The 15,461-nt window shown below is 47.0% G+C and overlaps 1 protein-coding gene across 1 annotated transcript in view; it reads right to left on the bottom strand.

The window, feature by feature from the left end:
• LOC102174361 (ubiquitin-conjugating enzyme E2 E2) overlaps positions 1 to 15,461 on the bottom strand; it is a 357,485-nt gene that overhangs the window by 286,945 nt on the left and 55,079 nt on the right. The window lies entirely within an intron of this gene.

Below are 15,461 nucleotides of genomic sequence, written 5' to 3'. Positions count from 1 at the left end.
TATATTTATGCTTCATAATACATAAATATTATGTAGTTCTTACCCAAATTCTAACTCTCTAAATACAGTTAAGTCTAAAATAGACTACAGTTAGTCTAAAATGGCTATTTTTAAAAATGGTAAACCAAATTTTGATCAAACTTACTATTTGGACTGCTCTTAAAAAATTTCCATTACTGGGAATTGGAGCTGAAATACAGTATTATTAATTCAGACTGTACCTGAATTACAATCAACCAGTCACAGAACAGGTTTATTCCTAACACCACTCCAAGGACAAACGGCCCTATACCATATACAGCCCCGCTTATCTGCGTTCTTAAGGGTTCAAATTGCAAAGATACCTTGGGCCGTGATTCTTGAACTTCTGGCCTGCTTAGGAAATAGCAGGAGGGCCTGCTGAAACAGGGTGCTGGCCGCACCCAGGAGTTTCTGTTTCAATGGCTATGGGTGGGGCCTGATAACCTGCCCTCCTAACAAGGCCCCAGGGGACACTGATGCTGCCAGTCTAGAGACCACACCTGGAAAGCCTCTGGTCTAAGGCTGTGAAATCTGTAAGATTTGTCAGACAATATGGGGAAAGAGTAGGTGTTCTGGCAGAAGATGAAGGTGGGTTCACATCTCAGCTCTCCCCCCTTGCTAGTTACAAATTTTGAGAGCAACTGACCCTTTTCAAAGCCTGAGTTTTATCTACAAAAACAGTTTCAACTTTCTAGAAAGAAAAAGAAAAAAACTTGTACTGGTTGTCTTCGCGGCACTGTGGACCCATCACCTATTAGTCTGCATTCTCAAGAGTGGACAGAGGAGGGTGGCATTTATTGACTTCTCTTGATATAAGAGTTTTAATGACCAAAAGAACAGCCTTTTTTTAAACTATCATGACAGTTTAGACCCCCTTCTGGAATCATGTGGCTACCATTTAATCTGAGAAAGCATGAATTTTAGCCCCATCCAAGTTCTGCCTACTCTAATACACTAACGTCACTATCTCACAGATCTAATCCTCACCCTACAAACTAACCTAGCCCATTCTCAAACTAATTCACTGTTGCATTTTTTTAAAATTGAGGCTTCTGTAAATGTTTATGGAATACGAAGAATAAAAGCTGAACCTATTTTCATATTCACTACTTTGACAATACACTGACTCTACTTTTTAATTTCACTCTAGTTTTTAAATCTCGTTTGTTGGCATATAAAAATAGAACTTTTATCCTGAAGAAGGACTAAAACTCTAAATTTCACACTGCAGAATACAAGGCTTGGGATGATCAAATACAGAATTACTGCTAAGTATACAAAGCAAATTTTATTTACAACTTAGATAAAGTGATTTCAAACTCTGTGGGGTATTATCTCCTATAAAAAGCCCTATAATTTATCAGCTATCAACATGAGAATTTTATATGTGTGTGCTTTTGCTTATATCAAAGTGTGGTGGGAGAAAAGCTAACAAAATTGCTCACAATAGGATAGAAGCTGATGCATAATTACATTAGAAGGTAAGCCTGTGAGTAATGGTCATACTTAATTCATTACAATGAACATTCATCCTTGGCCAGCTATACTGGGATGACGGAAGACCCTGGATGAAATACTGTAGGGGGCAATGTAGTTAAGTAATTTCTCAGAGGCTCCTACAGTGATATATTTTTTAAGAAATTCCATTCACAGCAGTGGAGTAATGTGAACAGGACAGGAGACGCTTCGGGTAGCGCAGAGGAGAGGGCTGTGCTTGGGAGTAAGACGGAGGTAGGTTTGAGTCTCCGCTGTTTCTTTCTTGCTGGTTACAAAGCTTTGAGAACAAGCGACCACATCCTGAGCTTTATCTGCAAAATTAGGTAATTCCCCTAAGCTTCCAGGGTCACTTTGAAGACCAAACTAAAACTGCAGCTAAAATAAAGGGCGCACTCAGTGAGTGGGGTGCTCCATCAGTGAGCAGGGAGCCTACGTCGGAAAGTCTGGCTCGTGTCTACTTCAGTCAAAATAATTCAGACTACTCTATTTCACAGATTTCTAAGGGGTTTAATAGACTTATGTTACTATTAATGGAATTTTCAGAAACAGCTTTTCTTAAATTTATTTTATAAGTATAGTTGAAAGAACAGTTTTCTACTCACAAGATTTTCTGGTTATTTATTCTTAAGATTAAAAATAAATTATAGAAAATTTAAGAAAAACAGATGCTATTTTCATAAAGTGTTTAGTTCTATAAATGATGGACCACAGTTGTAATTTTTAATATTAGAAGACATGATGGTTATAAGTAGATTTACCTAAGTGTGGATATACAGGTATACCTACAGTATAATATGGATGTAAGTAGCTGTAAGTGGATATAAGCAAATATACTTAAAAATGAAATCTTCAGAAGTTCTTCCTCTAGACAAAAATACAGCTTTTTCATTAAAAGTTTTACATTCAACCATCATAATACATGCTTTCCATATAATATATCCCCCATAAAGACTGTTTCTCGTTAATGTATAAATAAATAGCATGTTTAGAAGATAAAATACATTTCCCCCTTCACACTCTACTAGTGGCCAACCACAGTAATCCTTGCCTGCCCATGAGGGATTGATGGCTTCCTAAACTCTGGATCAGGCCGGCCATTCACGCAAGCCACAGTCACCAGGACAGGACTCCACACCCCAGTCAAAAGGAGGCAGCAGAGGGTGAATGGAAGAGAAGCCCGAAGTGAGGAGGCAGCGGTGTGGGAATCTGGTCTCTGCGGGCCAGAGGGTAACTGACCCTCAGGCTCTACGGGACTTCCGAATGCAAGACCAGAGGAGGGAACAGAATCAGTCAGACCGGAAAAGGGAGAGAAGGAGCAAACACAGAAGCCGCGTCTCCTTTAGCCAACGAATGCTCCCGGAGCCCAAGCCGAGGGTGACAAGCCAGGCGGCGAGTGCGAGGACAGTCTCGCCGGGGGCCGCCGGAAGGAGGCTGCACTTGGGAGCGAACGGGACGGCCAGGCCACCAGGGCTGCCGCGGGGCCCCCCGAGGAGACGGCACCACCTCACCGGGCGGGAGCCGACGAGGCGGGAAGGGCCGGCAAGGAGGCCAGGCAGCGCCGGAGACGCCGCGGGCCCGCGTCTGGCCCCTTGGCGCGCCTGCGGGGAGAGGGCGCGCCAGGGGGCGCGGGCGCGTCCGGGAGGAACCAGCGAAACTCTCCCCCGGACAGGCTCCCCTCGCGCGCCGCACTGCCCGCCGGAGGCACTGCCCGCCGGAGGCACTGCCCGCCGGAGGCACTGCCCGCCGGAGGCACTGCCCGCCGGAGGCACTGCCCGCCGGAGGCACTGCCCGCCGGAGGCACTGCCCGCCGGAGGCACTGCCCGCCGGAGGCACTGCCCGCCGGAGGCACTGCCCGCCGGAGGCACTGCCCGCCACGCCCGCCGGAGGCACTGCCCGCCGGAGGCACTGCCCGCCGGAGGCACTGCCCGCCGGAGGCACTGCCCGCCGGAGGCACTGCCCGCGAGACTTGAAAAAGGAAGAAAGCAAAGCACCTCCCCCGAACGGACTTAACCACAGGGACTGGCCCTGGCGAGATGAAACAGGTCACAGCGAGCCCTCGGCCTCCCTCGGCTCCGTCCTCTCGCATCCCGCCCCACGGAGCTCCATCCTGTAGGAGCTCCATCCCACCCCGCTGCGATCCCTGCCGGCGCCGCCTCAGAAAAGGAATTTGGTATTAATCATTTCAATCTTAATACAGCAATAATTCAAACCTGTTTTCTCTCCCAGACTTATCTGCACTGACGGCTTCCTAACAGGTGAATGGAACGCACTGCTGACTACTGACTGATCTTAAGCATCAGGGAGCAGGTGGCGAGAGGTCCTGAGGAGAGAGGGGGAGCGTTTCCTGAAATCACACTTCAACGACTGAACAGCGCATGTCACTTTATCCCCGGTAAAGAATAATACATTTTTAAAAAATGGCAGTTGTTTTAAAACCATGCTTTTAATAGAGAGAAAATTAAATGATAAATTTGTTTCTATCCAACCTCCAACCTTTAAAAACTTACCCAAGATCTGACTGGCAAAGTGTATGTAAATTCTAATAATACTAAAAAGTAACAATTCAGTCTAAGGAATGATTTATCACTCCATGATCCAAAAAAGTCACAAAATGAACATGTGAGTATCTGCTTAAACTATCAGTTGGTCACAAATCATGTCTAATATTGCTATGTCTGGCTCTATACTGCTAGGATTTCGGCAATTATGGTTTTAATGGTATATTTATGCAAAGTTTATTGCTGTATTCTACCACAAATCAATTCCTTTTATTCTAAATTAGTTTCAGATTTCATAAATTATTATTGATCCTCTCATGACTATGTATAATTTAATGCAGCTAAACCACTGCTGAGAATCTTTTCGAAGTTACACCTAGGAAACATACATGTAATTCAACAAGTGCTTCCGTGGGCCTACAGGTCTAGACATCCATTAAAATAAAGCCACAGTGACAGCTAGACGAAGGTTTACTATAAACTTCTGCTTACTGGCAATTAAAACTCCTCAAAATAATCCCTCTTGAGCCTGAAATATTTTTATTCTCACCGGCAAGATTACAGTTAAGAGTAATTGAGTAACTTACATTTGAGTAAGTTATCTAACTGAACATATTCAGGGACTTATCAAACCTGTAAAATTTACATTCTCTCACAATGGGGACCTGTTGGGGATACTGTATCTTCTTTAAATGACAAATATTGCTTCTTTTTCCTAAATTAAATATATTTAACTCTGAATTAAAATTAGTCATGACACTGTACTAATTAAGTTAGAAATCTTAAGCGACATGAGAAATTTAACATACACAATTTCTCATACATGCATTTAACATAATTATGTGTTAACACACAAGGCATCTAAGAACACTTTAATGTACATTTATTTGGAAAACTGATCTCTAACCCAGAAGAGGGTGAAATCTGCCCCACATAATCTGCATATCTTTTCACTCACTCATCAGCTATTTTGTTACCTTAATTCTAGGTGATAACATCTGCCTACGGAATATTTGTACACTCAAAGTTTTACTAGCTCAATAGCTTTAGAAACTGACTAAAAGCTGGATGCCACACAGCGGAATAGAAAATTCTGTGCATACACTTCATGCTACACAATTCAGAAATTCAGACTATTTTTGTCATGTTTATTTCGCAACAGTTGAAAATTAGTCCTTAAAGCTTAATTAATGACTGCTATCCTCAAGAGAAATTCTCAGCACATCAAAACAGTGTTTTCAAGGAAGCTGGTATCTTTGCTGTTCTGGTCGAAACTGTAGAGTCCTGAATGGCCGGACAAAGCAGGCAATCACTGTCTTAAGAACACTTCACGGCTCAAGCTACAGTTACGAGCAGAATCAGAATTAATCACTACTCCTGAATTTCGGGCTCCTTCTTAATATCATTTGTTAACTTTTCATGATTATATTTTTAAACGCAAAAAGAAAAATAATTATTTTGGGGATGACTAATTTCTCAGAGAAATATTTATGTTGCTCCGAGGAAGAGTCATCAGTGGTTCGGGTTCTAGTTCCTAGATGGGTTGACTAGTCTGAGGTTTACACAGCAAACAGAATGTGTGGATACAAATGTTGACTTTTGAAGCCTGCAGGAAATCATAAATGCTTGAAACCCACACTATCAATTATCAGATGAAAATCTAATTAGCACGTCCAGCTTGGCGGTAGCCAGTCTTTGAAAGTATCCATCAGGATGTTACTGGGAAGGATGTTGGGAAGGCTGCTGTTGTGAGCATGATACCTGCACACCTTGCTGCGAAGTGATGGACGCATTCGATCCATTTTTTAGTTCTGTGTTTAACACAGCTGATTAAAAAGCTAATTTCATTCCCCTTCTGTATTACTGTTCTTCTAGTGTACAGCTGCCAACCATGGTTAAATCTGATTAGGCCCCATGTTGAGTTAATCAATTTGATAACATCAGGCATTATTAAGAAAGCATACACAATACGGTCACAATGTCTACTATCAAAAGCATGTGTACCAAGGCTTTTGTTTTCCCAGAACACTGCAACTGCTTAAAGTAGCTTAGCCTTATTTTACTTTGTTTTGAAAAGAATTTTAAAAGAACAGAACTTCTCTATTTCTTCCTTAGGTCAATACAAAAAAATTATTCTGTAACAGTATTAATACCATGATGAACTTTTTCTTTATCAATATTTATATAGTGAGATAATCCCCAAAACACAGTCACAATTAGAAATAAAGACCAACAAAAATATAAATGCTCACACATAAAATAGTATCCCACGATGACATCCTGAGAAATTTTTCTATTCTGTTTTTGCTCACAATGATTAAAGACTACTTCAAAACACAGCCCACTTTCCCTCCGTGTGATTTTTATAGCTTTGCTACACTCAGGTTTAACACACAGTCAAAGGAAAAGGAGCGTGATCATCTGATCACACAGTCTGCCACGATCCACATACGTGTGTTCCGTGTCACGACACTTGTGGGGCAAGATGCACGCGTGCTGGGAGCAGGAAGCAGCACCAAGTATAGCAGAGCTTCGGAAGCTTCCCGCCTTGTCTTTCCTTCTGAGGCCATGGAAAGAGTCAAAGAAGGAAGCTGAACGGAGTCGGCGCAAACAGCAAGTATCCTCTTTGTTGCTGCTGTTGGGCCGCTAAGTCTGTCCAACTCTTGTGACCCCATGGGCTGCAGCCCACCAGGCTCCTCTGTCCATAGGATTGCCCCGGCAAGGACACTGGAGTGGGTTGCCATTTCCTCCTCCAGGGAATCTTCCCGACTCAGGGATCGAATCCATTTCTCTTGCATTGGCAGGCAGATTCTTTACCACCAGGGAAGCCCAACCTCTCACTGCTGCTGCTGCTAAGCCGCTTCAGTCGTGTCCGACTCTGTGCGACCCCAGAGACGGCAGCCCACCAGGCTCCCCCCGTCCCTGGGATTCTCTAGGCAAGAACACTGGAGTGGGTTGCCATTTCCTTCCCCAATGCATGAAAGTGAAAAGTGAAAGTGAAGTCGCTCAGTTGTATCTGACTCTTCGCGACCCCGTGGACTGCAGCCTACCAGGCTCCTCCGTCCATGGGATTTTCCAGGCAAGAGTACTGGTGTGGGGTGCCATCGCCTTCTCCGAACCTCTCATTACTTTACACTAAAAATTTTCAGTTAATTATTTTTAACTTACTTCAGAGCAGAACAGTTTTCTCATATTCAGATTTTAAAAGTTTTTTTCTTGAAACAAATTGAAACAAAAAAACTAGAAAGCACGTGCTTTTTGCAGAACTACAATTCTAAGAACTGGGTGTAACGCGCTTTGTATCTTAGGCAGGCAAGCACTGAAGGAGCTGCTAAAGGAGACCAGCGCCTGAAGTCACCGAGCCGCTGCAACCGCCAACCCGCGCGCAGGCCAGGCAGCCGCCTTCCTTCCACGGGCATCGTGAAGTAAATAACAGAGAAAGGGGAACACTAAAATAAAGCAAAACGACGCTCAGCCCTGCTTGCCTTCCCCACGCCAGGTCTCACCCACCTCCCAAGCCTTCCGTATCCTTCAGTGAGCCCCTCACGGGCCATCCCGTCTCAGGCGGTCTGTGGGGGTCTGAGGGGACAGAAGCAAGCATTACTATGAACTGAAAGAAGCTCAGTTCAGATTTTTAATGAATCTGGGTCTGGCGGACAACATATTCTGTTTCAAATGCAAACTCAGTCTTCTGGACACCGTGAGAAAGGGAAATGGGAGTTCTCCGACGTCTAGACCTTGAACCATCACTTCCCTCTCTGGAAAGCCATCCCTTCAACGCCGGCCCCAGTCCTGTGACTGGGGATTTCTTTAGGTGTCTGGTTTCTGTTTAAGAAATTTAAGCACCTCTATCTATCAAACTGATTGATAATAGGGTTGCTGGAAATTATAAGGCAATAGAAGATGTCATACATTACAAATCCATTGTCGACACAGCAGCCAAAGTGTCCTTTTTAAAAAGTAAATCCTCTTGGGACCCCTCCACATAAAACACGCAAAGGCTGCCCGCTGCTTTCAGGAAAAAGAACAAAGTCTTTCACAAACCCAGGAAGACCTGGTGTAATCTAGTCCAGGCTCAGTCTGAGCCCCTCCACCCCAGATGCCTCAGAACCCTAGTCACATGGGTCTGAAATTCTGGCACCTTCCATCCTCATGCTGCCCCCTCAGCCTAAAACCCTCCTGCCCCACTCTGCAGTTAGCTGCAAAAGTGTTTTTTCAAAAAAAATTTCTTCCCTACCACCTCTTCTCACACTTCATGTGATACACCTTCAAAGTAGACCCAAGATCTCTTTCAGAGCCTTTCTCACAGTGATCATTCATAAATGGAGAGGAATTGTTGCCGCCTTCCCCCTAAGTCTTTTCCTCTGGAATGTGGGTACCAAGGAAGTCAGTCTTGAGATCCCTGCAGCCCCTGCCTGTGGGTAAAAAGGAAGTCAGTCTTGAGATCCCTGCAGCCCCTGCCTGTGGGTACAAAGGAAGTCAGTCTTGAGATCCCTGCAGCCCCTGCCTCTGGGTACAAAGGAAGTCAGTCTTGAGATCCCTGCAGCCCTTGCCTGTGGAAACTAAGGAAGTTAGTCTTGAGATCCCTGCAGCTCCTGCCTAGCACAGAGCTCTGCACACAGGAGGCGCGCATCGCCAACCTCCCAACAGCAACATCAACACCTGCCTCACAAGGTTATTCTGAGGATGAAATCAAACAACCCACTGGAAGCCTAGGTTCAGACTAGCACTCAGTGCAAGTCAGCTGTTAATATCAACATTTATTTTTATAAGAGTGAATAAATGAGGGCATTTAGGAACATTTATTAAAACTGTTCAAAAAGTGGACACCGAGACAGCTCCACCCCATTTCCTTACTAACTCTCCAGTGTGTATCGTGAAAAAATGAGAGCTATGTAGAATACTCATCAACAAGAGTATCCAATGCATCATTTTTAAGTAAAGAATTGCAGTCATAAAGGACAAACTGTGAAACATGCAAAGAATATGTGGACACTGGAAACCATTTTCGTAATGAATCTAGGCATTTCCTCAACGATAGGAGTCTTTATGACTTACAAGGCCACCACAACAGACTAGTTTTTACATTCACAAACTGCAGTTGATGTTAAACACGAGCAAAGACCAGAAATTAGTGCTACATGTGGGAAGCCCTGTCCTATATGTAATGTTTGACCTCCCTTCTTTCATCAAAGTACTTTCCCCATTACATCGCAGGGTTTCTACACAAGAATGATCCACAAAGAATAGTCGAGTTTATCAATATCTCAATCACTCTTAAGAGCATGTACTATGTCAACTTCAAATGAAAACAATTCCAGAAAGTGGGAAAATTATTCCTAATTCAGCAATTTCAGAAGTTCATTCACCTATGTCATGATGCTATAGAATTATCACACTGCATTTTATACTGTAAAATTGTTCTAGCCATGCAAACCATCAGTGATGGCTAATTTTATGCATCACCTTGACTTGGGTGGGAGGGGGCAGACGTTTAGTCAAATGCTATTCTGAGGGTGCCCGCAAGGGTGTTTTTGAATCACATTAACATTTGCAGCCCTGGCTGCTAAAGCAGACTGCCTTATCTAATGTGCGTGATTCTCACTCAAACCTGAACAGAATAAAAAGGCTGAGCCTTCCTGGGGTAAGAGAGAACCCCTCCTGCCTGACAGCGTCACTGAAGACATAAGTCTTCTGCCTCCAACTCCACTAAAGCATCAGCTCTTTCTGGCTCCAGAGCCCGCCAGCTTTTGGACTGAAACACTCAGACCCTCAGCTCTCCTGGTTCTCAGGCCTTCAGACTCAGGCTAGGCCTGCACGGCTCAGCTCTGCTGGGACCTCAGATCTGGGACTTCTCAGCATCCGTCATCAGGCGAGCGAGCCAACTCCTGATGACAAACGTACGTGTGTGTGTGTGTGTGCGTATGTGTGTGTGTGTGTCTGTGTGTGTACAGACATGTACGCATCCTGCTGGCTTTGTTTCCCTGGATCCACAATCCCCCACAGGCCCATCACAAGGCAAGTTCCAGGGACTCAAGGCGCACGTCTCCCGTCCTGACTGCCCCGCGTCCTCTGGAATGCCGCTGTGTGCGATGAGGCACAGGTGAGAGGCGTGGAGATGGTGCGATCTGCTCCTCCAGGGCGCTCACCGCTGGAGCACGCACGTGGCCCCGGTCACGGACAGCCTGCTGACACACGGCTGGCGGGTGAGGATGCTCCACCAGGCGGACATTCCTCCTGGGTGCGGGCCTGTGCAGACGAGGGGCACGCCCAGCCTGGGGCTCCCCTGCACTGCTGCTGAGGCTGCGCCTGGTGTGCACCTCGGGGCTGGAGCGGGGCTGGAGCCAGGCTCGGGGCCGCCGGAAGCCTCAGCCAGGGTGAGGGTCAGAAAGCTCCCTCTTGCGGCGCCATCCCTCACCCCTAGTCCACTGCCCCTCCGCCTGGATGTACAAGAGTGGTGGCAGGGGAGCCCACTAGATATAAGGTTACCCTAGCTTGCTCCCCAGAGGGGAAGTGGCAGAAAAAGCGAGGAGTCCTGACTGCAGAGACGGGGCCCAGCAGGAAGGGCCTCTCTAGCCTCTGCTGCTGGCAGCTCCCAGGCCGGCACCTGGAGAGGGCCCCTGCGGAGCCCCAGCCATACAGAAAGGGCTCCACACGGAGACCCCACCTAGTTCCTGGGTTCCCTGTGGCTATGTGTCATGACTCCTGACACAGCAGGCGAGAGAATGCACCCCACCCTCCTGCTGGGCCCCTGCCATGTTAAGCTACATGCCATGTTCCTCCGTCTACGACTTTTCTCTCCAACCACGTCCACTGACACGCGCTTTCGGCTTTCTTCCCACCGAGCGCTCTAGCGTTGCGTATAATCCACCTCAGCCACTGCTGGAATACTGCTGCCTGGCGCCCAGAACAGATGACACTCTAATGAAGGCTCCTGCAGGGCAGTGAGCACTTCCCTCTGTCCTGTGCCCCTCACCCAGCCCCGAAACCCTCTCCCTTTGGAGGGTGAGCTCTGATCTGGGCAGGCGGGCCCTCTCCAGTACCACCTCTGAGCATCATCAGTATTTCTTTATTTCAATGTGTCCCAAAGGTGCTGTAGCCCCTAAGGCCTTTGGTCTTTCACTTTTAAGTCTCCCTGCCAACTTTAAGGGGGTTTCCCAGGCATGGCCCACCCCACACCAACGCCCTGTAAGAGAGGAGCACACAGCTTCCTCGGAGAGGCTCCCGGCCCCCTGCACACCCGCCTCCCTGGATGAGGAAGCCCTGGGGCCCAGGGCAGCAGCAGAGTCGGCTGCTGGGAGGAGAGCGAAAGGAAGCACTCAAGCGCTTTCACCAGGATGCCCGCTTCTGCGTCGCCTCCCAGCCTATTCCACCTTCCCAGCTGGCTTGCCTAACTCCCACCCCCACAACAGCTCCATCTCCAGGGTTTGGAGAGAGCCGCTGCTGGGCCCAGTCACCTTTCCAGGCGGGTCACCACTCGTGACTGGCCCCCAGCCTTCACCCCGCTTTCCTAGACCTCATCCGCATATGTGCGGTGCTGCGTGACTGGGGAGGGTGGGCAGTGGGTGGGAGAGCCCTGCACCTCTCGGAGGGCTGGTCTGTCGGCCACCATCTGCGGCTGCGACCTGAGCCCCAGCCCCTCCAGGCCCCATCACCTACACCTCAGATGCACGGTGCACTGAGCCGCCTCACCCGCACCCCGGATGCACGGTGCACTGAGCCCCAGCCCCTCCAAGCCGCGTTACCTGCACCCCAGATGCACTGGTGCAACCCTGTCCTCTGCGTTTCACCTTCACCTTCCCTTCCTTGCTGGTTCCCTCCCCTAGGCATGTAAACGGCCTCAGGCCTCCTCAAGTCCTTATACGAAGTTCTCCCTTCAACCCCGGGTCTCTCCTCCTCCCCAGGACAGCGTGTGCCTAAGGCGCAGGCTACACAAGGAGCTGCTGGTTCCCTGCCCTGCGGTCCTTCCCAGCCCAGAGCACTGAGGGTCACTACCCCCGACGCTGCCCCGGCTAAGGCACCGACGGCCTGTCCCTGCAGTCCTCCCTAACGTGGCACTGCTCTGCTCACTCCACAGACCTGAAAAACGCTTTCTTACTCGAAATGCAACTCCTTGGCTTCCATGCCAGTCTCCTGGCCTGAGATAATTGCCCACGCAACGCTAAGCTTGATAAAATGAGCGACTGTCACTATGTTTCTTGTTTGTATGTCTCAATTTTCAAACCAGAGATGTTAACCAGGATCTGCTCATTTGAAGTACACACAAAGTATATGCAGGTATTTCTGAGGTAGACACAAAGACCGGGATTAAGTGGCAGACACGCAGCCATCTATTTAATTCCTCTCAGTATTCCGGATTTAAAAAAAAAAATTTACTGAACTCCAGTTGCTTTACAATGTTGTTACTTTCTACTGCACAGCAAAGTGAATCAATAACACACACACACACATCCCTTCCGTTTTCGACTTCCTTCCCACTGAGGCCACCACGGAGCACTGGGCAGAGTCCCTGGCGGTGCAGCGGGTCCGCAGCAGCTACCGATTTCACCCAGAGGGTCAGCAGTGTGCGCGCCAAACCCAGCCTCCCAGTTCACCCCACCCCCACTGCCCCCCTTGGTGACCGTAAGCTTGTTTTCTACGTCCGTGACTATTTCTGATTTGCAGGTAAGTTCACCTGTACCATTTCTCTGGGCTCCACGTATAAGCAATGGTATATGGCATCTCTCTCTTTCTGACGTACTTCACTCAGTATCACAATCTGCAGGTCCATTCATCCATATCACCGCAAATGGCATCAGTTCATCCTTTGTACAGCCGAGTGACACCCCGCTGTGTGTGCACACATCGGCAGCGACACCCCGCTGTGTGTGCACACATCTGCAGTGACACCCGCTGTGTGTGCACACATCTGCAGGGACACCCCGCTGTGTGTGCACACATCTGCAGTGGGGTGGGCCATGCCTGGGAAACCCACTTCTTGATCCTTTCCTCAGCCAATAGATATTTAGGTTGCTTCCATGTCCAAGCTACTGTAAATAATGCCACTAGTATAAATCCTTCCAAATCATAGTTTTTTTCAGGATACATGCCCAGGAGTGGGATCATATAATAGCTCTATTTTAGCTTTTTAAGGAACCTCCATACTGTTCACAATCGTGTCTATACCAATTAACATTCCCACCAACAGTGAAGGAAGGTTCTCTTTTCTCTACACCCTCTCTAGCATTTATCGCTTGTAGATTTTTTGATGATGGTCATTCTAACTGGCAATGCCTCACTGTACTTTGGTTTGTATTTTTCTAATAATTAGGGCTTCCCAGCTGGCACAGTGGTAAAGAATCCATCTGCCAATGCAGGAAACCCAGGTTCGATCCCTGGGTTGGGAAGATCCCCTAGAGTAGGAAATGGCAACCCATTCCAGTATTCTTGCCTGGAAAATTCTATGGACAGAGGAGCCTGGCAGGTACAATCCATGGGGTCGCAAAGAGTTGGACATGACTGAACACGCACAGACACAATAATTAATGATGTTGAACATCTTTTCATGCTTTTTGGCCATACACATGTCTTCTCTGGACAAATGTCTATTTAGATCTGCCAGCCATTTTTGATTGGGTTGTTTGTTTCTTTGATACTGAGCTGCATGAGCTGTTTGTATGTTCTGGAGATTAATCCCTTATCTGCTCCTTTGTTTCCAAGTATATTCTTCCATTCTGAAGGAGTAGGCTGGATTTTACAAATGGATCAAGCCACTCCACGCGTGCGTGAAAGTGCAAGTCGCTCAGTTGTGTCTGACTCTTTGCGACCCCACAGACTATACAGCCCCCGGAAGTCTCCAGGCCAGAATATTGGAGTGGGTAGCCTTTCCCTTCTCCTGGGGATCTTCCCAACTCAGGGATCACACCCCGCTCTCCCACATTGCTGGCAGGTTCTTTACCAGCTGAGCCACAAGGGAAGCCCAAGAATACTGGAGTGGGTAGCCTATCCCTTCTCCAGGGGATCTTCCCGACCTAGGAATTGAACCAGGGTCTCCTGCACTGCAGGCGGATTCTTTACCAGTGAGCTACCAGGGAAGGGGTCCATATCAATATGGCATCTCAGTGCCCGGATCACACTTGGGCATTCTGGCCTCATGGTTTGTTGTGGGATTAAAAAAAAAAAAAAACACCCTATTAAACCCATTACCCATATACTGCAGACGGTGTTACGAAGAAACCGTTTCCACCACCTGATCCCAGTGAGTCTCCTCTGGAGGCTCCCACAAAGGGGCTCTACTTGAGGATTAAGCCCTAAGAGAAAGATTTTAGATGGTGTTCTGCCATCCCCCATTCACCCTGCCCACTCTTTTTTCTTTTTCCTCTAGGAAACTTAGGGTCAAATTCATGGCTGAGTCCCAAGAACTGTGGGACTTGAAGACATGAGCATTCAATGCTTCCTTCTTCTTCCTCTACCCCTACTGATTCTGTAGAGATTGGGAGCAAAGGTTAGATTTCCGAGGTTGGCATTCTACCTCCATCTCCCAGAAGGTTAAATGTCGGCAAGTTACTCAATTCCTGTAAGAGTCACTTTCTCAAGTGCAAAACACAGACAACAGTGGTCCCCACATCACACGGCTGGCATAGGGAACACGCGCCCAGCTCATGGTAAGCACCCGGTAATCCCTACCTGTGCTACTGCTGCTGCTGCTGTTGCTGTTGTTCACCGCAAATCCTCTGTGCAGAGACGGGAGTACAGGTGTACAAGGAAACCGTAGTCTGGCTTGCCCAATCCAGAGGCTTGCCCAATCCAGAGTCTTGCTGCTGAAGAAGCAAGCAAGCAAAACAGGGACGTGGGAGGTTTACGCCTAAGCTATCACTGGCCTACGCCGTTTCACCAGAACATTAATAGAAAAGGATTCAATCCACAACTACTTTGGTATTGCTTATATATATATATATTTTACAAAATGGAGATGTATATCTTTTAAAACCTTAACCTGAGTCCTAAATCTCTAGGCCAAACTTTATAATAGTATAAAGTCCAGCCTTCTAGTTCTCCTTTTAAGTCTTTATCAAAGTACTATAAAAATCAAAATGACTGAAATGGTCTTTTGCTAAGGCAATTACACGGCTTAAAACTGAACAAAGCTGTGTTCTAAACACCCTTTTAAACATATTCTTCACATATCATTACAGCTCTTAAACAAAAGACCCCTTCCCAACTATAAACTTTTTAAAAGCTAAGCATCCTCCACTATGTTGAGATGACCCTATTACCATGTTCCGAAGAGAGACTCAGGAAGCAGCTGATCTGTTGGCCTATTATTGTCAGAACAGCCAAATATCAATTATCCCAAAGCCAATACCACCACTGTAACTGGCAGATGCTCCTTGGAAATTCTATTCCACGTGTTAACTCATTTACTTAAGAAGCTGAACTTAGACACACAAAGGATCTTTGTGTAAG

The sequence above is a fragment of the Capra hircus genome, chromosome 27 (genome assembly GCF_001704415.2).
Source record: "Capra hircus breed San Clemente chromosome 27, ASM170441v1, whole genome shotgun sequence".
Taxonomy (NCBI): domain Eukaryota; kingdom Metazoa; phylum Chordata; class Mammalia; order Artiodactyla; family Bovidae; genus Capra; species Capra hircus.
Note: the sequence above shows the minus strand (reverse complement) of the source record. Positions and strands in the feature narration are given on the sequence as shown.